Below are 25,191 nucleotides of genomic sequence, written 5' to 3'. Positions count from 1 at the left end.
CATTAATTCAGTTGCTCTTTGCAGGGCTTAACTGACAAACATCAAACCATAGTCAAGGGGGACCCTGGGTTCAGAAAAGCAATCCAAAAATAGATGAGATGTTAGAATGTTCTGCTGAACATCATTCTCTTGCCTCAGCAAAATGCAGCTCAGGGTATTTCCAGGATTTTAGCAGCGTCTCATACTAGGCAAGAATTTCAACATAGTCATCCCAGACAGCAGCTGCAAGCAAGGGCTCGTGGGTGGAACAAAGGACTGGGAAGCAAGAATTCCAGCTCTGTCACCAACTCCTTTTGTAGCTTTGGGCCAGTCTCAACCTCTGAGGGCTTGTCTACACTACGCAGCTTTTAGCGACAAGGTTGTGTCAACACAGCCTTGTCACTAAAATTCAGCATGTGTAAACGCTCTTTGCTGGTATTTTGTCGGCACTTTTGCCGACAAAACATGCCTGCCAACCGGGCACGCATGCACCTCCCACAAAGTGACTGAGCCTGCTCCATCCAGGGTGCCGGGCTGAGCAAGACTTTCCCTGCACTTGCTCCTCCAGGCTGCCAGGGCACCAGGCACCAGAACTGAAAGCAGAGAGACTCCGTCTCCTGTGTGTACTTCCAATGCACCCCCTCCGCCCAAACCTGGTAGCACCAGGTAGTGAAGAAGAGAAGGAAGAAACATCTGACTAGAATGCAGGAGACAAGGAATGGGGGGAAGTTGTGCTTAACCTGGGGTCTGAGTTACAGAAGTGCTGAGCACTCACCGCTGCGGCTGAAGCCAATGGGGGCTAAGCTCTGAACATATAAAGTGCTAAATAATGTGAAGGACTCTGAAAAATCAGGCCTCAGGGTCTCAAGTTGGCCACCCAAAATTAGTGGACACTTCTTTTCCTTTATCTCTCCATGCCTCATTTCTAGCCTATAAAATGTGGACAACTTACACCACCTCACCTCACACAGGTGTTGTGAAAATGAATTTATTAGTGGTTGTAAAGCACTAAGATATTACAGTGGGTGCAGCACAGAAAGCCCAGGAGAGAATTCAGTGTATTCAATGCAGGGTTTAGACTGTGAGCAGTAAATAATTTGTGGGAGCACACATTGAATGAGGAGGGTAAAAAAGAATATTGAATAGCTACCCATTTCAGAAGCGCCATTTTTCCTGAGCACTTCTTAAAGCAGGAGTCCTGTGGAAAAAACCAGTATGAGATCATGTCAATAAAGACAGCATCATTTTGCATAGTAGCGTTGCCACATGTCCAGGATTTCCCAGGATTGTCCCTTTTTTGAGGTAGCTGCCCCAGGAAATCTGTAAGGTGGCTCAGTACATGCTGCCAGTGGGCCAGTTTTATCGGTTCAAAAGCATCCTGGATGTCTTGGGATTTTTTGTACCTCAGAGGTGGCAACCCTACTGCATAAACGCAAGGGGGCCGAAGGCAGGTTGCACGGGCAACTGTAAATCTGGCATTTCCTAACTTTTGAGTGCTTGACTTTGCAACCTTAATAAAGTTCTTTTCATGATTTTTTTCAAGGTAATATATTAACAATATTAGGACAATATGACTAAGTAATGAGAAAAGCTTCTTGTAAAAAAATCCTGAGATTGCCCCTAGCTTTCCCCTTCCAAAAAGGAACAGAGATCAATAAGTTTCAAATCTTCCTCCACCATGTGTGCTTTTATCTGTGAGACTGCAGACCTTTGACCACAGGCTCTTATTCTTTGTCACTTGGTGAACCTGTCCACCAGCATATCACAGCATATGTAAGAGCTGGATTTTATAATGTACTATGAGAATTAATGTAGGAGCTGGATTTTATAATGTCCCATAAGAATTAATGTATGATTTGATTTCATCCTGTCAGCCACCCTTTTTGAATAGCAGAAAGGAATGACAGACCAGAACAATCCTTCTGACTGATTATGGTCACCCTTTTGTTTTAGGATAAATTATAATGTCTACTATGGTTTCCTATATATATTACAAATTAGGCACTCTAGTTACATATACATTTCTTTGTTTTAAGGTTTAGTTAGTAAGAGACAGGATTCTCTATTGTGTCTATGTTAAGTAGATTAGGCCTGGGTCTCAATGTAAATTGTCTTGGTTATTGATTGTAAAACTTAGCAAGGTTTAATCTGCAATGCCTTTTTGCTCGATATAAAATACTACTGTTTGTATTCTCAATCTGTTTGTGTGAATGAGGAATGTATGCATCAGGAAAAGATAAGGTGTGAAGGCCATTGTTATAGCCAGATGGTCAAGGAAGAAGGAGTGAAGAGACTTAAAGGACATCAAAGAATCATCAACACGGATCCATAATGAAGGGCAGATTGACGACCCTGAGGTGAAGGCTGGCACCCCTAAGGACAATTGATTAAATCGGAACAAAGGACAGGATGACCCTCTCGAGGTGTATTGGAATGTTTACACCAATTAAGAAGTAACCGGTCACAAACTGACACAGCAAAATCCATAGACTTCAACAGAGAAAAAAACCTATAAGAACAGGGTGCTTGGCCATGGGACTTTGGGTTCGTCTTGCCAGACTCCAGGAGCATCGGATCATGACCGACAAGAGCCCAGCTCCACACTCGTGCTCAATCTAACTGGCCATTAGATTGACTCGAGCTAGAACAGACTGGTAACTATGAACATCACTGGCAGGACTGTGTGTGTGTGTGTGAGACTGAAAAGCATATGCTAACTGTTGTATTTTCAATAAATGCTGCGCGTATTTACCTTCCTCTATAAAGCTCCCGTGTGCTTTGTATGAGCATAACACATAATCCACCCACATCCTGTTAGCATATAGGATTTCCTTAGCTTTCTGCTGACAATAATCCTATGTATCTAGCTTTCTAGATAAGGTACTTATATAGCCTCATTCCCCTAGTATCTAAGTGCTTCAACAATCTGTAAAGTATTTATCCTCAGAACACCCCTAGGATGGTCACTAAGGCATCCCCAGAATACAGGGCATCCCCTCGGTGCAAGGTCACACTGCAGAGTGGACACCACGTGGCAGAGTGTGCTGCTCCACCCCGGCTGGCATAACCTTGCATGCACGTGCAGGGTGTGTATGAAGTCTGGTGCATGGAGGATGCTATTTTGCAGAGCACGCAGCTCCGTCCCGGCTGGCATGATGGTGCATGTGAGATCACGCCGCCAGAGCAGTGCATTATGATGAAATATTGGACAAAACCATGTCTGGTTTTATATTGGTTCCGAACAAGAGAGAAATCTTACAAAAACAGGGCTTGTTGTTTTAGGAAAAGTAATGGTGAATTCCCTGACTTGTGTGCCATTAAATTTCCTTCTATTTTTCTCCTTCTATCATCTCCCTCTATTTAAAATGATGGAGCTATGTCCAAGCCACTAGAATTGTCTTCTCTGAGCTTTAATGCTGCTCATAAGGCCAAAGTCAGAGAAAAAAGGCAAGAAAAAATACACAAGGTAATAGGAGGAGTTCAACTCCACACAAACCAGGAAGTTTGGCAGATAAGGCTACACTAGGTCTGAGACTTAAGTAGTATCACACAGGTGCAGCACAGGTGATGGAAGATAACCCAAGGTCTTGAGAGCCCTGAAATGCTTACATATAATATCATTCCATTGACTTCAGTTGAATTACACAGTGATGAATCTGGCCCAAAATGTCTATCATTTTCTTTGTTGGTTGTTTCAAATTAGAGCGCATAGGCCAGATTTCTATTCCATGCAATGCCACTGAAGTCAATAGGAATTGCCTGACATGCAGGTCAGTGCAGAATTTGGTCCCATACTGGTTTGCTTTCCTTGCAGTTCATGGGAATTTAAACACCTGATTCCCAGTTAATGTTTCTGAGAGTTCCCTGTCTAAATGCCCATGCTGTAGTGTTTCGTTTTTCATAGCACAATGAACGTTGGCTTGTCCTCACAAAGGAGATGGTTACGTCATATCCCCATTGAAAGGGAATTAGCCTCAGGAGCTGTCAGTTGAAGAAATCCAGATAATTCCATCCAGCAGGGCGTTTGTACTTCTTAAAATGTCTTAGAGAGAACCTGAGAGATCATCTTCTTCCTTCCGTTCAGGTGAAATCAGAGTTATACATTTGTTCTGGTAAGAACCTCCTGCACGATTCTCCTCATGACCAATGGAACAGAGGTTGGCTCCAGGTGTGCTGGAGACTCAAAGACAGAAGCAGGGGAATTTCCTGGAAATAGCACCCTGCTTCCTTTCTCCCACTAACCCCCCATCTCAGCAACTCATCCAGCCTTCTCTGAGTCTTTCCCTCTCCTCAAGGGGCTTCACTACTCAGTCATCAGGCACCCTCCTCTCCAAATGTGCTCAGATCCCTTTGCCCAGCCCAGGGCCGGCTCCAGGCACCAGGCACCCAAGCACGTGCTTGGGGCGGCACCTGGTAAGGGGCGGCGGGAGGAGAGCGGCTCGGCATTCCACGGGGGGGGGGGGGGGGCGCTCCGGCAGCGCTCGGCGGGGGGGCAGCGCTCGGCGGGGGGGCAGCGCGGGGCTCGCGCTGGGGGGGGGGTGTTCCGGCGGCGCTCGGCACGGGGGGGCAGGCTCCGGCGCGCGGCAGTCGGCGGGAGCGGGCTCCGGCACGCGACGCTCGGCGGGAGGGGGCGGCGCGGGCGCGGCGCTGGAAGGGGGGTTCCGGCGGCGCTCGGCAGTGGGCGGGGGCGGGCTCCTGCGGCGCGGCGCTCGGCGGGGGGGGGCGGCGCGGGGCTCGCGCTGGGGGGTTCCGGCGGCGCTTGGCCCGGGGGCGGGCTTCGGCGCTCGGCTGGGGAGGGGGGGGGTTCCGGCGGCACTCGGCGCAGGGAGGGGTGGGCTCCGGCGCGCGGCGCTCGGCGGGGGGGCGGCGCGGGGGGCAGCGCTCTGGGGGGGGGTTTCCTCCGGCGCTCGGCTAGGGGGGGCTCGGGGGCGGCGCTTTTTTTTGCTGCTTGGGGCAGCAAAAAAGCTAGAGCCGGCCCTGGCCCAGCCTGCAGTAGTGCTGGTTGGACATCTTTCTAAAAGATACGCTCTAGTTCACAGCTGAGCTATTGGACTAGAAGAAGGAATCACTGGGTGATGTTCTGTGGCCGGTGCTGTGCAGTAAGTCAGACTAGAGCAGAGGTCCCCAAACTGTGGGGGGTGGAGGAACATTGGGGGGGGGTCACGACTGGGGCCTGGGCCAGCCCCCATGGGGAGCTGGGAGGGAGTGCCACCCAGCTCCGCTCCTGGCTCTGTCCCTGGCCCCGGCAGCTGGCCCCAGCTGCCAATCCCCACCTGGGGTCCTGGCTGCTGGCCAAGGCTCCGCTCCCACCCCCAGCTGTGGCCCCAGCCTCGGCGCCCTTACCACTGTCCGCATCCCCACCCCACCTCCCGGAGCCGCAGCCTTGCTCCCGGCTCCAGGGGTGGGTGCACGGACAGGGATAAGGGGGGGGAGCATGAGATAAAGAGTTTGGGGACCACTGGACTAGAGGATCATAATGGTCTCTTCTGGCCTTAAGTTAACTCTTAAGTTAATTTTAACTTAATGGAGCTATGACTGGAATAGCAGAGGGGCTGCAGGGCTGGATTGAGGGGCATTGGCACAGCTGTGTGAGGCGCAGAGATGGAATAACGGGAGCGGGGCTGCAGGTCAAGATTCAGGAACACTGGCAGAGCTGTGTGGGGAGCCGAGAACGGGAATAGCTGTAGGACTGCAGGTCAGGATTGTTGTCGAAGAAGTTTGTACAGCATCTGCCCACACAAAAAATGTTTCTATCCAATGCTTTTGTTTGTTCACTTTTATGACCACACACAACAAACCCATCAAATTCATCTAGTTTTTTTATTTAGGGGGGGAAGTTTAAAAATGGGAAAAAAAAGTTAAGTAAAATCAACAAAGGTGGAAAAAACTATCAATAATTGTAAGTCTCTGAGGCAAATCATCAAGAAACAGGAAATTTCCCATTAAGCTTGATGCTCCAACTCTATTAGTGTCTGTAGGGAAGTTAAAGGTTCTTTAAATAGACGTATCATGGTGAGTAGTGCACAATGCACTGGACTGTAAACGGGGCCGGCTCCAGCATTTCTGCCGCCCCAAGCAAAAAAAAAAAAGCTGCGATCGGCGTCGGCAGTTCAGCGGCAGGTCCTTCGCTCCTAGAGGGAGTGAGGGACCTGCCGCCCCCGAATTGCCGCAGGTGCCGCCCCTCTCCCTTGGCCGCCCCAAGCACCTGCTTGTTAAGCTAGTGCCTGGAGCCAGCCCTGACTGTAAATGCAGCCTTCCTGCCACAGGCCAGAACAATTCATTCCACTGATGGGACGTCGTGTGTGTTCTGTGCAGTCAGGTGAGAGTATCAATAGTGCAGAGACCAGCTCCCTTGACTGATGATACTTTTTGCATGTATCTATTTAAGTCCAGATTACTTAGAGACTATCATCACTCACTGGGGTCTCAAGGCCCAGGGCTCTGGGATGCTGTGGTTGACACAGGGCCAGCTCTAGGCACCAGCAAAACAAGCTGGTGCTTGGGGCGGCACATTTTTAGGGGCGGCATGGCCGGCGCCAGAATGCCGCCCCTAAAAATGTGCGCCGGCCGCCCTAGCTCACCTCCGCTGCTGCTGCCGCTCGCGCGCTGCTACTCGCCCTCCCTCCCAGGCTCTAAAGCCTGGGAGGGAGGGGGAGCAGCAGCGCGCGAATCAGCTGTTTCGCACGCCGCGGCCGCTCGGGGTCTCCCCCTCCCTCCCAGGCTCTCAAACCTGGGAGGGAGGGGGAGATCCCGAGTGGCCGCGGCGCGCGAAACGCCGCTGCTCCCCCCTCCCTCCCAGGCTTGAGAGTCTGGGAGGGAGGGGGAGACCCCGAGTGGCCGCGGCGCGGGCGCCGCTTCTCCCCCTTCCTCCTTCCTAGGCTTGAGAGCCTAGGGGGGAGGAGGCAGGGAAGGGGCGGAGTTGAGGCGGGGCCGGGGTGGGGTAATTAAAAAACGGGGGGGGGGGGGGGCGGCCAAAATTGTTTTTTCTTTGGGCGGCAAAAATCCTAGAGCCGGCCCTGGGCTGACACAATAGGTCAGATCCTCAGAAGTCAATGGAACTCGACGCCAATTTACACTAACTGAGGATCTGACAAAATAAGCACCTCTCAATATTCAGGCTACATTAAGTAGTAATTTTACTCCCAAAAACTTTTTTTCTATCTATACTTCGATAGTTACAACGTATCTTCCCAAATCCTGCAGCTGCTCTGTATATTGAACAAGTCATTATGATAAGTTCTGTTGTCAGGAAAGGCTTAAGTCTGAGCAAAACCACTTCAAACGGAACTGATCACAGACTGTGCATCTCTCAGACAATGTCTGATGATACTATAATAAATAGACAGTGGATCTAAACTAACCCACATTAAAAACCACAATGGAGAACCCATACTTCAGCTACGAGTACAGACAAGAGCTGGCTTGAGATTGGCAACGTGACAAGTCTGCATTCCATTTCAAAGAAATGATCCTGGTGTTGACTCTTTGCTGTAGTGCTATGGTAAAACCATGCAACCCCACAGAACGTGTGCCCTCTGAGGCCTCTCAGGACTATTCAGTGCATGTGATTAAACTGCTGTCATGACTGTACTGTTGTCTGAAGAGATGCTATCAGAGGAAATCATCACTACCCTCTCTCTCTCTGAGATTGTCTCCTCCCTTGGCTTCAGAAAGGGTCATCTCTGGTGTTCTTCCTCCCTCTCCAACTGCTTCATCAGTATCTCCACTGGGGACTCTTCCTCCTTCCTTTTGTTCTCTGTTGGTGACCCTCAGGGCTCAGTCCTTGGCCCTCTTCTTTTCTCCCCTCTGCACTACCCAGAGGTAACCTCATACAGTCTCCTAGCTTCAGTTACTACCTTTAGCAGAGAGGGCTCTCAGGTCTAGCTCAGTTCCCTCCCCTCCCCCTCTTCGTCCAGACTCTTCTTGGATAACGCACAGACCACCAGCTCAAGTTCAACACCATGAAATCCAAGCTCCTTCCATTTCCTGCCAGACCTTTCCCTCTTCTTCCCCATTCCCTAGCCCAGCAGCCAACTCCTCCAATCTTTGCATTGTCTCAGCATCACAATCAACTCCCCACTCCCACCCTTCCAGTTTCCCCACATTCATGTGGTCAATAAATCCTCTCAATTTTCCCCTCTGCACGATCTCCAAATTCCATCCATCCTCCTCCATCCAATTTATCCAGGCCCTGATCCTCTCTCACCTTGACTTCTACACCCTCCTCCTTGCTGGCCTCCCAGACGTACAGCTCTCCTCACCTCCTCTGTAAAAGAGCCCAAGTTCTCCGGTGTAACAGACATGGCAGTCTCTGGCTGAGAAAAGACAAAGGCATCTCCATTCTCTGGGGTGCAGAAACAAGAGAAAACATAAGTCCCACCTCAATCATTTTGTGTTTTGCTTCCCAGGCCCTTTGTTTATGGGGAGGTCTAAAAAGCAAACAAAATGTTCAAACGTAGAAGGGATGGAATGGAAAATATTATAAAACAATGGTATGTTCTCCTATGCAGTACTGTGCTCAGTTCTGGTCCCCTGAGGATACAGCAGAATTAGAAAGGGGACAGAGGCAGATGGCAAAAATGATTAGAGACTTGTGTGAAGAAAGAGTGGGACTGTTTACTTCAAAAGAGATGAGTAAGATGGATTATAATAGAGGTACCTGTATACAAAATAACAAATGGTATAGTTAAAGTACATTGAGTGTTTCTATTTACCTTCTCTCATATTATTAGAACAAGGGGCATTCAATTAAATTACATTTAAAACTAATAAGAAGAAACATTTGTTAATGTAACACAGTTTACCCATGGAACTCATTGCCACATGATATTATTGTGGCCAAGGACTCAGGACTAGACCTTTTTATGGGTACTGAGAACATCCACAATAACATTGGGCAGGATAAAAAAAATTGAGTGAGAAATTGTCATGCTTCCAAGCCTAAACTATCCCTCTCTGGCAGAGATTAGGAAGATTAGGGACAGGATAATCCGTAATGTCCATTATGCGATTTCTTGCACCTTCCTCTGAAGCCGTTAGTACCAGACACTGTCAGGATGTTGGACTAGATGGACCACTGGACTGATCTGTTATGGCAGTTCTTATCTAGCCAAGAAGTGTTAAAGTAACCACAAAAAATACAGCCCAAAGTCATGGGCCTGACAAAACACCTGCCAGCCTCTCTGCTCAGTCTGTTTTTAGTTACATTTCTGTTACTCCCAGGAGTCAGCTGCCAAGCTTGGAAGGCTAAAGAACTTGTGTCCAAAGCTAAGTAAAATATAGATGTTTTTTTTCCCCCCTCACTATGCATTCTCTCCTCTGAGATCTGAGTGGGCCTCTTTGTTTAAGAGCAGGATTAAGTCCCTGATCCTAACAGGGACAGAGCCCCCTCCTGCGGGGCAATTGTTAAAAGAGTTCTTTGTATAGAAGGTCTTAGCATGGAAGCCCTTCAGGGACTGAACAGTTCTTGTCTGTGGAGATTAAGATTAAGATTCCCTCTCTGACAGTAAGCCCAGGCTTGAAGAATATGCCTCATTTTTACTCCATTCCGAGCTCTGCTGTGGAGTTTATCTTCACACATCAGCACTGCGAGGAGAGCCAATGAACAGAAGGCAGAGCTGCTCAATCTGTTTCCTCAATGTTCGCTTTGGCTCTCAGCACAGGAAGCCTAGAGTCATGAAAAGACACCTCCACCTCCAGGGAGCTAATCAGTCAGGAGCAGGCGGAGCTGGGGTGGAGGAGAGGTGGGGCAGTGGAAGAGGGAACAGAGACACTGGCTGGCAAGGACACGCTGTCACAGAGGGAAGCTCCCCACATCTGCAGCTGGGCTTACAACAGGATGGATGGAGCGAGCGAGCTGTGTGAGCGATGAAAGCAAAAGCTGACATGAATTGTGTTGGGAAGACTTTTTGTGCCTTCGTTCTGCTCACCGTCGCTGTGGCCATGGTAACAATGGGTAAGTTGGACTTCTCTTTGGGACCAAGCAGCTGCTATGGATAGAGGCCAGGGGAATGTGCTAAGATGTTTCCTTCACATAAATGCTGTACCTATCAGTGCTGTTTTCATTAAAGGATGCAGTCAATTATGTATTGTTACTGGCATCTTAGACCTGCTCTTCATCCACTACATCTGCCTGTGATCACCAGGCCTGTTGTCACTAGTAGGGTCACCAGATGTCCCGTTTTTAAAGGGACAGTCCCGTATTTAAGCCCTCCTGCAGGTGTCCTGACTTTTTCTTAAAAACGGGCAAATTGTCCTGTATCTTCTGTCTCCCCCCATCAGTACTGGTGGGTCCTGCTGCTGGCCGGATCCCTGCTTGCCAGCTGCCCACCCACCAGTGGTGAATGGTGGGTCCAGTGGCTGACAATGGGGGTGGGTGTGCAAGGCTGGTGGTGGGGCAAAGCTGCAGTGCATGGGGCTGGCCACTCCCCGAGCTGGTCCGTCAGCACAGCCTTCACTGCGGGCCAGCTCTCAGCCAGCAGGGCCCTTGCCCCTGTCTTGTTTCTGGCCAGCACTGGCTGCGCACTGTGGTGGCTGGTGAGTTGCGGGCAGGTGTCACCTCTGCTGCCCACACATCGGCCCTTTATGTGGTCACCATCTCACTGTCCTCTCCCTGCTTTGTCTCTTCACACACACCCCAGCCCCACTGCACCTCCACTCCCCCTGCCCCCCCGGGTGGGGCACGTCCTGCTCCCAGTGCTGTGCGGAGAACCAGCCTCTGGTCAGAGCACTCAGCTCACCAACAGCCTGGCTGGCAGGCGCCTTCCTTCCCCCACTGCCTCTGGCTGGGCCGGTGCCCCAGGAAAGCCCAAGACTCTCTGGCCCAGGGCGCTGGTCAGGAGGAGCCGAGCCCTGCGTGTGCCAAAGCCCCACACAGCACTGGCACGGGGAAGCCTCTCTGCCCCTCTGCTAAGCTCTGGAGTGGCGGGGGGGGGGGGGGGAGAGAAACAAATTCCAGCCTGTCGGCACCCCAACCCTGCAACCACAGCAGCCCCCCGGGCAGGGTCTTAGCACCCTGTTGGCCGGCCCCCACCCGCCTCCCCACCCTGGGTCCTGCCCCCAGGGAGCGCGAGGTGCTCCGTCCCCTAGGCATCCTCCCCTGGTGAGCCACCTCTCTGGCTGGGTTTGCTGAAGCCCCTGCAGTCAGGTTCCCTGGGCCCTGGTGCACAATGCATCCTTAGGGCTTAACCCTTTCCTGCCCGCAGTGTAGCCTTTTGACACTGTGAACAGAAAGGGATGAGCTTCTTCCAGACACAGGGGAATGGGGAGGAGATGTGCTCTGCCAGGGCATCCCTCCCTCTCTTCCTCCCCCCGCCCCCACAGCTGGAAGCAGCTCCCGTCCCTTCCCTCCCACACAGTGCCAAAAGGCTGATGTTGGCCACATTCTGGTGTGAACCCTGGCAGAAATTGGGGGGGGGGCATGTGATCCTGCGTGCCCCACATATGTTGCCTTGGGAAGATGCGGTGCCAGATACCAGGAGAGGCAGGTCCGTCCCGGGGGCCCAGCCACGCATGGAGGGCGGAGAGTGCTGGGCAGGGAGGGTCAGGTCAGTCGGTCACCCTCTCACCCCATGTGAAAGAGATGCATAGTTCTGACTGATTGCCATTGAACTTGCTTGAATATAAGTCTACATTACCCACCGGATCGGCAGGCAGCGATCGATCCAGCAGGGGTCGATTTATCGCATCTACTATATACACGATAAATCGACCGCTGAGCGCTCTCCCATCTACTCCGGTACTCCACCAGAACGAGAAACGCAAGCGGGGTCAACGGGAGAGCATCAGCTGTCGACTTACCGCAGTGAAGACACCGCGGTAAGTAGATCTAAGTACGTTGACTTCAGCTACGCTATTCATGTAGCTGAAGTTGCGTATCTTAGATCGACCCTGCGCAGTAGTGTAGACAAGCCCAATGCTAAGTACACGTACTGGCAATGAGGAACTGGTCTAATGTGCTGAGCTGTTCAAACATAGGCTCCAAAGATAGGTCTCACTTCTCTAGTGCCTTCCATCAGAGTGCCTTCCATCAGAGGAGTTCAAAACATTTACAACCATTGTTTAATTCATCCTCAGCACCCCTGAGAGGTAGGTTAGTACCTTGTCCCCATTTTACAGATGGAAATACTGAGACACAGGAGTGTTAAGCAGCTCGCCCAAGTTATAACAGTGATCTCATGGCAGAGTCAGGATCTTAAATAGAGCTGGTCAGGAAATGAGGATTTTTTTCCTAGGAAAATTTTGACACAAAAGAAAAAAAATTCACTTTCGTCATTTTCAACTTTCAGTCAAAAACCTGAAAACCTCTCAGTCAAAAGGTCTTTGAATATTTTTTTTTTACAAAAAGATGAAATTTTCCATGAAAGGCAGATAAGTTTTCACAAAAAAACAATTTAATCAAAAACCCAATTTTCCACAGAAAAACAGGAGACAGAAAATTTCCCACCGGTACCTACCCTTGAGTGCCCTATCCACTAGACCAGGCTGCTTCCCTCTCTGCATAAGGTTGAAGGCAGGAGGCTGCCTCAAAGCATGTAGTAAAACCAAGGCAACTCCTCTTCAATTCCTCCATTCTGGCCTCCACTCCCTCACAGGCCACAGGCTTAGTGGCGTAGGTGGGCCCAGTGCACATACACCCATCATGGACACCTCTGTCCCCACAGAGTACCAAAGTTATTGGGAGCCCAGAGTCCCAGACAGCTTCTGGGGGCCAGGAGTGGCTGCAAAAAATGAAATGATGATATTTGAAAAATTGTGCACTTTACAGGCTCAGCCAGGCCTTAACTACATGAACCTTTTTCTTAAATCTCCTACTGCTGCACTATCAACTGTGCTGCTGCACTAGTTTTAGTGACACCGGAAGCACTAGCTTAGACAAGGTACAGATGGTTCAACAGCTACGGTGTCTAATCCTGCTCTGAGCTGTGTTAGATGACACGTCATTTAAAATGCTGGTGGCCAGGGGAGCTGGAACAATTTATATAGTGGGAGTGTTGAGAGTCATTGAACCCTGTAAACCCTGTATATGATGGAATCCACTTCCAGCCAGTGGGTGCAGCCACACCTCAGGCACCCCTAGTTCCAGCGCCTATGTTGGTGGCTGGTCTATACCAGTGATTTCACCATTGCAGGCACCAGAGCTGCAGTAGTTGGAAATTGTAAGAAAAGTGCCAGTGTAGAGACAGCCTCAGTGACTTTCCTTACTGGGTTAAGCAGTGGAACACCCCAAATGTCTGCATATGAACGTCAAGGGAAGAGTGAGCAGTGAGGGGAGGTGTTCCATGGGGAGTTCTTTTAAGGTTGATGCAGCAAATTTCTATTCCTACTGGCCCACAGGAATTGTCATTCTGGATGAGACCAGTGGTCCGTCTATGCTGTTGGCAGTGGCCCGTGACAGTTGGTTCAGAGGCCGCTGCAAGAAACCATAATTGGCATTACAGGGCCTTATTCACCACTGAGTTACTCCAGCTTTACAGACCATAATCGGTGAAATCAGTGGTGTCACACCAGTGTGAAAGTGGAGTAAAACTGTACACTAGCGTAAAAGTGGAGTAACTCAGGTGTGAATGGAGCTCATGGAGCAACCTGCCCATAGTGGGGGTTTATTTGCATACATAGCTTCTATCTGAACCTTGACTTCAATGAGTGATCTTCTTTCCTTAATACAGATTGTGGATTCTTGTTCTTTAGTGGATGTTTCCCTGCCCCCTCTAACACTTCCTACCTCCTGCAGCCCTGCTCTCATTCATATTGGAACTCTACTCCTGATTTAAGACTTCATGGGATGGGGGAAATATTTTGATAAACTGTCTCGGTCTTCATCCCACTCTTGCTTTAGTGCCCTCTTTCTTTATTGCACTGGCACCCTGCTGTTTATTTTAACATTGAAAATGTTACACATTAAAGGGGGGGAAACCATTTGATTATTTTTCTTAACCAACCATTTAAATAGTGTTCTGTATTTTTTTTAAATCATCTGAGACTTTTTCAGATCATTCTCCCCCCTCCCCCCCACAAATTCTTTAAAGGCAGATCCTGTTTTAGAACTTCAGAGTTGACATTTACATCGTCCTGACCAAGGACCGTTGTGCTTGAATGAGTCTCATTTTGAAACCCCAGCAGTAAGGAGGTTTGAAAATAGCATCCTGACCACATACAATATTGTATTTTCTTTAACTCTGACATATGAGTGTGGATGTACACACTGTTGAAAACTCACCGCTGTTCTTTTTTGTTTTTGAAGACGTGATCATTCACATGTACAGGGAGACGCAGACCTTGCCTTGTATAGTTTACAGTTTAGGGGCCAGATCCTCAGCTGGTGTAAACTTTTAACTCCATTGACTTCAATTCAGGGATGATGATTTACACCCATTGAGGACCAGCCCTATGTGTTGTGCAGAATGAATGATTCCAACCCGTGACACTACGCTGGCTGTCTGGATGCCAGACCCATGTTAAAGTGGGGCTGCAATCCTTTTTTCTTTTAGGCTGTGTCTAGATTAAAACATAGCCAACCTTTCCTAGCCTAGACATGGCCTGAGGGTTGAGTTATGTGCTTCTTACATTGCTGAAGTGTCACTGGAAGACTCCACCCAATAAGTGAGTTTTCAGGGAGGAGCTGAAGAAGAGGAGGAAGATTCTTTGGTGCCCAAGTAGAAAGAGGGAATTCCAGGCATTTGGGGTGGCACGGAAGAAGGTGTAAAGACAAGAGGAGTGTTTAGGGGTGAGGCTTGGCAGGTTAAAGGGAACAAGAAGGTAACAGGAAGAAATAAGAGCAGAGAGTTGGGCAGGTGCAGATTTGTGTTTAGCCTGGAAGATGAAAACAAGGAGTTTGGATTTACATGTATTAATTAGCATTGTCAGTGTGCTCAGCCCGGTACAGTACATATAGCTTAAACCATTCCTTGGCCTGAAGAGTTTACAGTCTAACGATAAACACATCACAGACAGGCCACGACGAGGAAACCAGAGGTGGGGATGACTTTGTGGGGGATGACTCAGTAATTTATCAGTAATGACAAGAAGAAGCCATCCGGGGTGGGGGAGAGATTCACCCAGAGGAGTGACATGGTAACAGTGGGAGAAGCGGCAGATGATTGCAAGGGAATGAAAGGAGACGCTGGGAAATGAGAAAGCAGGAAGTTTGTGTAATGGAAGCAAGAGATGACTAAATAAACTAGGGTTAGCATGATAGAGATGGGGTGGGGAGCATGGGTTTAGAGAAGTTGTCAGAGAATCAAGAGCCTGGATGTGGAGGTGGGAATGGGGAGCTGAAGGTGACACCAAGATATGAATCCACACTGTCCTTATTTGTGTGTGATTCCCTTCAGCAACGGAACACTTACCTCCTATATCTCACAGCTGCAGGGAGATCTACCCAACACACTAACTTGTTTTTTCTACTAGTAGTACATACCTATTCTTACAACTGAAAAGAACAGGCTGGTGTTCAGAAGATAAGTGTGTTTCACAAACACTTTGGGCCACGATCATTCCTGGTGTGACTCCATTCACTGCCATTGAGTTATCCCAGGGATCCGTTAAGTTGTCTGTCTTTTATGTTCTCCCACCCCAGCTTTGCTTAATGTCACAGATACACAGTGACAGAGTATAGATACAGATAAAAGACGATACGTATTCAGCATATTACACCTGGCCTCTTTCAAGCAGCAAGTATTGCCCCTTGAATTGCATCATACTGTAACTCATGTAACATTCATTCCGGGATGCAATCAGTCATCTGCTTGTGGTATATCAATTGTGAGTTTGTTATACCACTAATTTGAATATGTTATAATCTGTTGCATGTGGGGCCATGCACTGAAAAGTTAAAAAGGGTTGTTGCTGCAGGAAATCAGTGTACAATAGGACTATCTCTGAGCAAAATTGTCAATCTCTTTAGAGGGCAAAATCTCTTTAAAACGTCAGTTTCTTAAAGAGGCTATTAAGGAAATTAAGTAGTCTCAGGGCATGAGATAAAAGTTCAGTCATGGATGTGAAACTGAGTTTCACCAATTTGAAATCTACTCAATATGAAAAGAGTTAAAAGTCTTTTCAGGTTCTACACCTGCCCCCAAGACCCCCTGTGGTTTTACAATCATATTTTCCTATTTTTAAAAATGTTTCTCTCTCCTTTTGCTGTGTGAAAGATTCAAAGAAACAGAAGAAGATGACTAAGTCACTGATTATAGATGAGAAGCAGTGAAACTGACTATACCCAAAGTGCTGTCAAATGCACAACGTAAACAAACGAAAAAAAAGGAGAGAAAAATATTTTTCCCCAATCGCTTTCAGTTTCCGTAATCTTAGGTTTTGCACGTGGTAGCTGACAAATTTTCAAGACATACATATGACTTCTAAATTGACTGTATCTCTTTGGGAAAAAAAACCCAAAAGGAGGGGAAATGGCCCATTTTAAACAAGAAAAGGTGTAAATAGTGGGGTGCCCTAAAAACCTATACTAGGACCAGTGCTCTGGAACCTTGTTTAACATTTAATGACTGGCATATTGTTGAACAGAGAAGTGGTAACATTTAGAGATGGTACAGAAATATTCAGGTGAGTCAAAGTTAGAGAATATTGAAGAACTTGAGAGGTTTGGAGATCAGGGCTTAGACTGGGGTTGGGGAAGTGGCGGTATTCTTCCAAGCTCCACCATAACATAAGCTCCACCCACATAAGTCTCCATAATGAAACACTGTTCACACTAGATTTTGTGCACAAAATATGATTGTACAGCTCTCTGAGCTGCACTAGATTGGACTCCTTGAGCTTGACTTCCCCTCAATGGGGCCCATAGGCTCTGCTAAACTCCTGGGGCTGGGCTCCTTCTGACTGAGGGGGGGAAAAAAAGTGGTGATATCTCCCAAACGTCACTGACATGTGGCACAAAAATGAGAAATTGCTCACAGTAAGTTATGACCCACTGTCTCCTTTTTTACTCAGGGAATGAAATAGTTGACATTTAAATTATCATCCCTGAGTGAGTGCCTCACTGAGATGAACAGGACACTTCATACCTCTCAGACCCATTGTTCAAGGCTCTCTGCAGACATCTTTGTATTGATTATACACAGAAAGTTAAATCGGTCTGAGGTAAGGTGTGAATTTACACCACAATCGTTATACCGGTATGGCTCCCCATTTGGACACTCACATTCTGGAATAAGAATGTGTTTTTCTGGTATAACTTAAATCACTTCCAAAATGACAGAACGTAAACTGGGAAAAGTCATCTTTATTCTGTAATAAAAGTGTCTATACAGGGAGTAATACCAGTATACATAGACCAGTATAGTTTTGCCACTCAATTTCCCTGTGTAGACAGGCCCTAAATTCCATTTTTAAAGGTTTTCTTTGCAACCATATCAGCTATAGACTTACTCTTTTTTCAAATGAAAGCAGAGATTCTGGAAGACAAGATCCCAGCTTCGGAGAGGTGACAGTATGGCATAGGCCTATGGTAGGCACTGGCTGTTTCCAAGCTTTTATCTAAGGATAAAAATGTTTACAGAATATAAACCCTCATGCTTCAGGACATAAAATAATCAATAATGGCCTAGAGGAATCCTCAGCAGACCCTTTAGAGCTGCTTTAAGGTCCTGGCAGCACAAAGGCACCTTAGCATATCTGGCCCAGCGATGGGTCTGAACCAAAACCACTTCAAATCTGAACATCCCCAACTATGGGAAAAGTTCATGGCTGACAAACTGGGAGGAGAATAAGGCTGAGGACAATTTCCATTTAGAGACAACCATTTATCCTGAAGGATCTCAAAGCATTTAATAAACTATATACACCCAGGAATCACTTCACGCAACACTGAAGTATAGCCACCTCTAGGGCAAAAATAGCAAGCGGTTAGCAATACCCACTACCACTTCACTACAGTTTGGGACAGAAAGTGAAGAAGAATCCCATATCCAACTGAAACTCTGGGGAGAATTTAGGGATGCAGAATTGGAATCTGGCCAACATCACTCCCTGATAAGCTATTGCACCCTGGGTCTTTTTTGTAGGCCTCTCATCTAAATGTTGACCAGGTCCAATCCTACTTATCTTGTGAGATATAAGATTTAGCCCCATCCCATTTGAAAGTAGCAGAATTTACATCTTTGGACTCAGTGTAATGCAAAGTTTCGCTCCATTCTGTGATAAGAGGGAGAAGAAATCACCCTCGAGCACTTCTTCCTGGTGTTGGATACACACCATTTCCATACTGTGATGATCTGGAGGAGAATGAAGATGGCTGTAGGCTGGACAAAGGTATCCAAATCCTTTACCAAACCCCACCTTCTCCCTCAGGGTATGTCTACACTTAAAACGCTACAGCAGTGCTGCTGAAGCGCTTCAGTGTAGACACTCACTATGGCGACAGGAGGGGTTCTCTTGTAACTGTAGTTAATCCACCTAACCAAGATGCGGTAGCTAGGTCGACCTAGTTCTCTCAACACCGGGGGTTAGGTCGGCATAGCTACGTCTCTTAGGGGTGTGGATTTTTCACACTCATGCGACATAACTATGCCGATATAAGTTCCCTGTGTGGACCAATCCTCAGGTTCTCTCCAGCTCAGAGATGGAACACAACCATCATGGGGAAAACAAGCCACGTGTTAGCTGTTTCCTGAGAAATGGTTAATGGGGCTCTGACATTAGATAACGGCCTGTGCGGCTAATAATACTTTGCCCTTCCACAGCAACTTTAATCAGGGGCCTTCAAACCACGTTATTAACATGAATTAATTATACTTCACAATATGCCTCTGAGGTAGGCATTACCTCCATTTTATGGATGGGGAAACACAGGCACAAAGCTCATGCTTCTAGCATCATACATTATATCAGTGGCAGAACTAGGAATAAAGACCCTGATTTGTATTTACCCTAAGGCCTCTTTGCCCCACTCTGGCAGTTAAAGACAAAGCACATTATTGTATTTACACCCAATTTAAGGTCCCTACTAGAGTGGTGGAAACTGGTCTAGTGGACATGAGGCTCAGGCCCAGAATGTCTTAGACTCCTGCTTAAACTATCCTGCCCTGCTAAAAGCCTTCTCATTAAAACAGGATAAAGGGGAATTCAAAGCCATCCTACAACTTTGATGTAAACCTAAAAAAGAAGATTTTACACAATCACAATTCAGCAGCTTTCAAGCTGACTGATGTGGCTTGTGGACTGTGAGTGACTTGTACCTGACTCATTCCTGGCCATTTGTGATAGAAGCTGATGGAAAGGTGTAGCAGAAAGCAGCACCTCTTTCACTTCTTCTACCTTTCTTGCCCCTGGCAATGGACAGTCACTATGTTGGGGAAACTGTACCATATCCCAGGAGGGTTACTTAAGAGAGGAGGGTCCAATACAAAGTCTGTACAAAGTGCAAGCTGGTCTCCATATTGGAAGAGAAGGTTCGAGGTCTGGAGAAACGAGTATCGACTCTGCGTTGCATAAGGGAAAATGAAGATTTCCTGGACAGACGTCAGGAGATGCTTCTACGGCCACAATGTTCTGAAGATTCAGAGCAGGCGCAGCAGGGACAGACGGATGATGAAGAAGTTTGGCAGCATGTGACCTCCAGAAGGAGAAAGAGGAGCGTCCATGTACCAGCAATGGAGATACAGGTGAGCAATCGTTTCCATGTTCTCTCTACAGGTACTAATGCGGAGAGTGGAGTAGATGACCCATCTGAGGGAAGGGAGCAGGAGACTCCACCAATTGTAAGGCAAAAGATGCACTGTCCTAGGGATGGGGGTTCCACGACCACCACTCCCAAGAGGAGGAGGAGGGTGGTGGTGGTCGGGGACTCCCTCCTCAGGGGGACTGAGTCATCTATCTGCCACCCCGACCGGGAAAACCGAGAGGTCTGCTGCTTGCCAGGAGCTAGGATACACGATGTGACGGAGAGACTGCCGAGACTCATCAAGCCCTCGGATCGCTACCCCTTCCTGCTTCTCCACGTGGGCACCACGTGGGCACTGCCAAGAATGACCTTGAGCGGATCACTGCAGACTACGTGGCTCTGGGAAGAAGGATAAAGGAGTTTGAGGCGCAAGTGGTGTTCTCGTCCATCCTCCCTGTGCAAGGAAAAGGCCTGGGTAGAGACCGTCGAATCGTGGAAGTCAACGAATGGCTACGCAGGTGGTGTCAGAGAGAAGGCTTTGGATTCTTTGACCATGGGATGGTGTTCCAAGAAGGAGGAGTGCTGGGCAGGGACGGGCTCCACCTAATGAAGAGAGGGAAGAGCATCTTCGCCAGCAGGCTGGCTAACCTAGTGAGGAGGGCTTTAAACTAGGTTCACCGGGGGAAGGAGACCAAAGCCCTGAGGTAAGTGGGGAAATGGGATCCTGGGAGGAAGCACAAGCAGGAGAGCGCAAGAGGGGAGGACTCCTGTCTCATACTGAGAAAGAGGGACGATCGATGAGTTATCTTAAGTGCCTATACACAAATGCAAGAAGCCTGGGAAACAAGCAGGGAGAACTGGAAGTCCTGGCACAGTCAGAGAACTATGATGCGATTGGGATAACAGAGACTTGGTGGGATAACTCACATGACTGGAGTACTATCATGGATGGATATAAACTGTTCAGGAAGGACAGGCAGGGCAGAAAAGGTGGGGGAGTTGCGTTGTATGTAAGAGAGGAGTATGACTGCTCAGAGCTCCGGTATGAAACTGCAGAAAAACCTGAGTGTCTCTGGATAAAGTTAAGAAGTGTGAGCAACAAGGGTGATGTCGTGGTCGGAGTCTGCTATAGACCACCAGACCAGGGGGATGAGGTGGACGAGGCTTTCTTCTGGCAACTAGCAGAAGTTGCTAGATCACAGGCCCTGGTTCTCATGGGAGACTTTAATCACCCTGATATCTGCTGGGAGAGCAATACAGCGGTGCACAGACAATCCAGGAAGTTTTTGGAAAGTGTAGGGGACAATTTCCTGGTGCAAGTGCTAGAGGAACCAACTAGGGGCAGAGCTTTTCTTGACCTGCTGCTCACAAACAGGGAAGAATTAGTAGGGGAAGCAAAAGTGGATGGGAACCTGGGAGGCAGTGACCATGAGATGGTCGAGTTCAGGATCCTGACACAAGGAAGAAAGGAGAGCAGCAGAATACGGACCCTGGACTTCAGAAAAGCAGACTTTGACTCCCTCAGGGAACAGATGGGCAGGATCCCCTGGGAGAATAACATGAAGGGCAAAGGGGTCCAGGAGAGCTGGCTGTATTTTAAAGAATCCTTATTGCGGTTGCAGGAACAAACCATCCCGATGTGTAGAAAGAATAGTAAATATGGCAGGCGACCAGCTTGGCTAAACAGTGAAATCCTTGCTGATCTTAAACGCAAAAAAGAAGCTTACAAGAAGTGGAAGATTGGACAAATGACCAGGGAGGAGTATAAAAATATTGCTCAGGCATGAGTGAAATCAGGAAGGCCAAATCACACTTGGAGTTGCAGCTAGCAAGAGATGTTAAGAGTAACAAGAAGGGTTTCTTCAGGTATGTTAGCAACAAGAAGAGAGTCAAGGAAAGTGTGGGCCCCTTACTGAATGAGGGAGGCAACCTAGTGACTGAGGATGTGGAAAAAGCTAATGTACTCAATGATTTTTTTGCCTCTGTCTTCACAAACAAGGTCAGCTCCCAGACTGCTGCACTGGGCAGCACAATATGGGGAGAAGGTGACCAGCCCTCTGTGGAGAAAGAAGTGGTTCGGGACTATTTAGAAAAACTGGACGTGCACAAGTCCATGGGGCCGGATGCGCTGCATCCGAGGGTGCTAAAGGAGTTGGCGGATGAGATTGCAGAGCCATTAGCCATTATTTTTGAAAACTCATGGCGATCGGGGGAGGTCCCGGATGACTGGAAAAAGGCTAATGTAGTGCCCATCTTTAAAAAAGGGAAGAAGGAGGATCCGGGGAACTACAGGCCAGTCAGCCTCACCTCAGTCCCTGGAAAAATCATGGAGCAGGTCCTCAAGGAATCAATTATGAAACACTTAGAGGAGAGGAAAGTGATCAGGAACAGTCAGCATGGATTCACCAAGGGGAACTCGTGCCTGACTAACCTGATTGCCTTCTATGATGAGATAACTGGCTCTGTGGATGAGGGGAAAGCAGTGGATGTGTTATTCCTTGACTTTAGCAAAGCTTTTGATACGGTCTCCCACAGTATTCTTGCTGCCAAGTTAAAGAAGTATGGGCTGGATGAATGGACTGTAAGGTGGATAGAAAGCTGGCTAGATCGTCGGGCTCAATGGGTAGTGATCAATGGCTCCATGTCTAGTTGGCAGCTGGTTTCAAGCGGAGTGCCCCAAGGGTCGGTCCTGGGGCCAGTTTTGTTTAATATCTTTATTAATGATCTGGAGGATGGTGTGGACTGCACTCTCAGCAAGTTTGCCGATGACACTAAACTAGGAGGCGTGGTAGATACACTAGAGGGTAGGGATCGGATACAGAGGGACCTAGACAAATTAGAGGATTGGGCCAAAAGAAACCTGATGAGGTTCAACAAGGACAAGTGCAGAGTCCTGCACTTAGGACGGAAGAATCCCATGCACTGTTACAGACTATGGACCGAATGGCTAGGTAGCAGTTCTGCAGAAAAGGACCTAGGGGTCACAGTGGACGAGAAGCTGGATATGAGTCAACAGTGTGCTCTTGTTGCCAAGAAGGCTAACGGCATTTTGGGCTGTATAAGTAGGGGCATTGCCAGCAGATCGAGGGACGTGATCGTTCCCCTTTATTCGACATTGGTGAGGCCTCATCTGGAGTACTGTGTCCAGTTTTGGGCCCCACACTACAAGAAGGATGTGGAAAAATTGGAAAGAGTCCAGCGGAGGGCAACAAAAATGATTAGGGGTCTGGAGCGCATGACTTATGAGGAGAGGCTGAGGGAACTGGGATTGTTTAGTCTCCAGAAGAGAAGAATGAGGGGGGATTTGATAGCAGCCTTCAACTACCTGGAGGGGGGTTCCAAAGAGGATGGAACTCAGCTGTTCTCAATAGTGGCAGATGACAGAACAAGGAGCAATGGTCTCAAGTTGCAGTGGGGGAGGTCTAGGTTGGATATTAGGAAACACTATTTCACTAGGAGGGTGGTGAAGCACTGGAATGCGTTACCTAGGGAGGTGGTGGAGTCTCCTTCCTTGGAGGTTTTTAAGGCCCGGCTTGACAAAGCCCTGGCTGGGATGATTTAGTTGGGAATTGGTCCTGCTTTGAGCAGGGGGTTGGACTAGATGACCTCCTGAGGTCCCTTCCAACCCTGATATTCTATGATTCTATGATTCTATGAATAGGCCAGTAAACTAGTGTTACACTTATTTGTCAAGAAAGGTGCACAAGAGTGTTACTGTCATGCAGTGAAAGCAGCCCAGCCATCGCAGTCCACTTGCACTCTTAGATTTGCTTAGTCATGTTTAGATGAGGCCAGTGGAATTGATGGCGTGGCCTGACATGCTGATGCGCCTGACAAAGATAAGTCAGGCAAGGAAGCTCTTTGTTCTCCAATTCATTTTAAGAGACTTTCACAGAACTAAAATCAAGAACCCATCATGAGACATTCAGCCTCTCTCGTTTCCTCTTCTGATGACTTTGTCTGAATTAGAAACAACCACTCCAGAAGAGTCTTCCTGAAATTCAATTACTCAGAACAATTTGCATATATTTAAAAATAAAATAAAACAAAAAACAACAACCCCCCCGTCTTGCTCCTAGTGCAGTGTTTCTGTAGTCAGAATGCTGGAGTCCATTTAATCAACTGGGCAAAGATTTGTCGGAGTGATTTTTTTTTTGTATACATTTAAAAAATCAATACAGAACAGGTACCAGAAAATTATATTATACTTAGGATTTTCATCTTCAAAATACTTTTAAACATGAACTAATTAATCCTAACAGTTCTCCTTAGAGGGGAGGTAAGTGTTATCCCCTTTTATCAATAAAGGAGGGACATGGGAAGCCCCAAAGAAATATTTCATCCCCTATGTCCCCCACTGTCACTGATAAAATCTGTGAGAGTTACAGATTTGTTTGTCACTGTCCAGGGCCGCCCAGAGAATTCAGGGGGCCTGGGGCAAAGCAATTTTGGGGGCCCCTTCCATTAAAAAAAAGTTGCAATATTATAGAATACTATATTCTTGTGGGGGCCCCTGCGGGGCCCGGAGCCTGGGGCAAATTGCCCCACTTGCCCCCCCTCGGGGCAGCCCTGTCACTGTCTGAGCTGAAGTAACAAGGATCTGTTGTAAGCAGGGTGCAGTTGCAGCTGCATCTGTCACCAGGACCAGCAGGATGTGGTTTTATCTTGGGAATTTTCTGTTCTGAACCTTCAGGTTATATATTGTGACTCTTCTGCAAACCCTGCGAAAAGGCACAAACACGTAGGTATGTGTAATCAGGTAAAAACGAACTGAACTGTATTCACTTTGCAAGTTACAAATCATTCCCAAAGGATTATAGTTTAAGAAAAAGAAAGAAGTGGTCCTAATTAGATAGCTTATTTCTCTGTTTCTTTAACCACAAAAGAGTCCACTTTGAACAGCATTACATGGGATAATGGCAAGAGTTTAGCCATCATGAAAAAGGTGAAGCCAGCTACAGGTTTTTCCCACATGGTCTAATAATAATGGCTTAATATAATAAATAATAATACTTGGCACTGACTTAGCTCGTTTGTTCTAAAAAATATCCTTCATGACCACTGATGAATTAAGCCACACAATGTCCTGTGGAGATGAGTATTATCCCCACTTTAAGGCCATATCTACACTAAGGGACTATAATGGCACAGCTGCGGTGCCATAGCTATACTGGCATAACCCCAGAGGGTAGATGCAGCCTACAGCAATGGAAGGGGGTTTTCCATAGATGTAAGAACACCACCTCCTTGAGCAAAGGTAGCTACGTCAACGGAAGCATTCTTCTGTCAACGTAGCTGCATCTACACCAGAAGTTAGGTTGGCATAGTGACAGCACTCAAGAATGTGGATTTTTTACACCGCTGAGCGCTGCAGCTATGTGTGTTTAAATTTTAAGTGTAGCCCAGGCCTAAGAGATAGAGAAAGAGAAACATAAAAGGACTAGATTAGAACCCCCAGAGTCATGCCTCCTCATTGTTTGCACGATATCACATTCCCACTCAGCTCTCCATTGCAACAATGCTCACTGTGCATGAAGCATCTTTTAGCCATTTTGAACAGATCATGAAGAGGTGGATTGTCAGCAGCCAACTGG

General features: G+C 47.8%; 1 pseudogene; it reads left to right on the top strand.

The window, feature by feature from the left end:
* The first annotated feature begins 9,846 nt into the window (after window positions 1-9,846).
* The window catches only part of LOC135891075 (cell surface glycoprotein CD200 receptor 1-B-like), a 30,801-nt pseudogene continuing 15,456 nt past the window's right edge, over window positions 9,847-25,191 (top strand).

The sequence above is a fragment of the Emys orbicularis genome, chromosome 1 (assembly GCF_028017835.1).
Source record: "Emys orbicularis isolate rEmyOrb1 chromosome 1, rEmyOrb1.hap1, whole genome shotgun sequence".
Lineage (NCBI taxonomy): Eukaryota > Metazoa > Chordata > Testudines > Emydidae > Emys > Emys orbicularis.
Note: the sequence above shows the minus strand (reverse complement) of the source record. Positions and strands in the feature narration are given on the sequence as shown.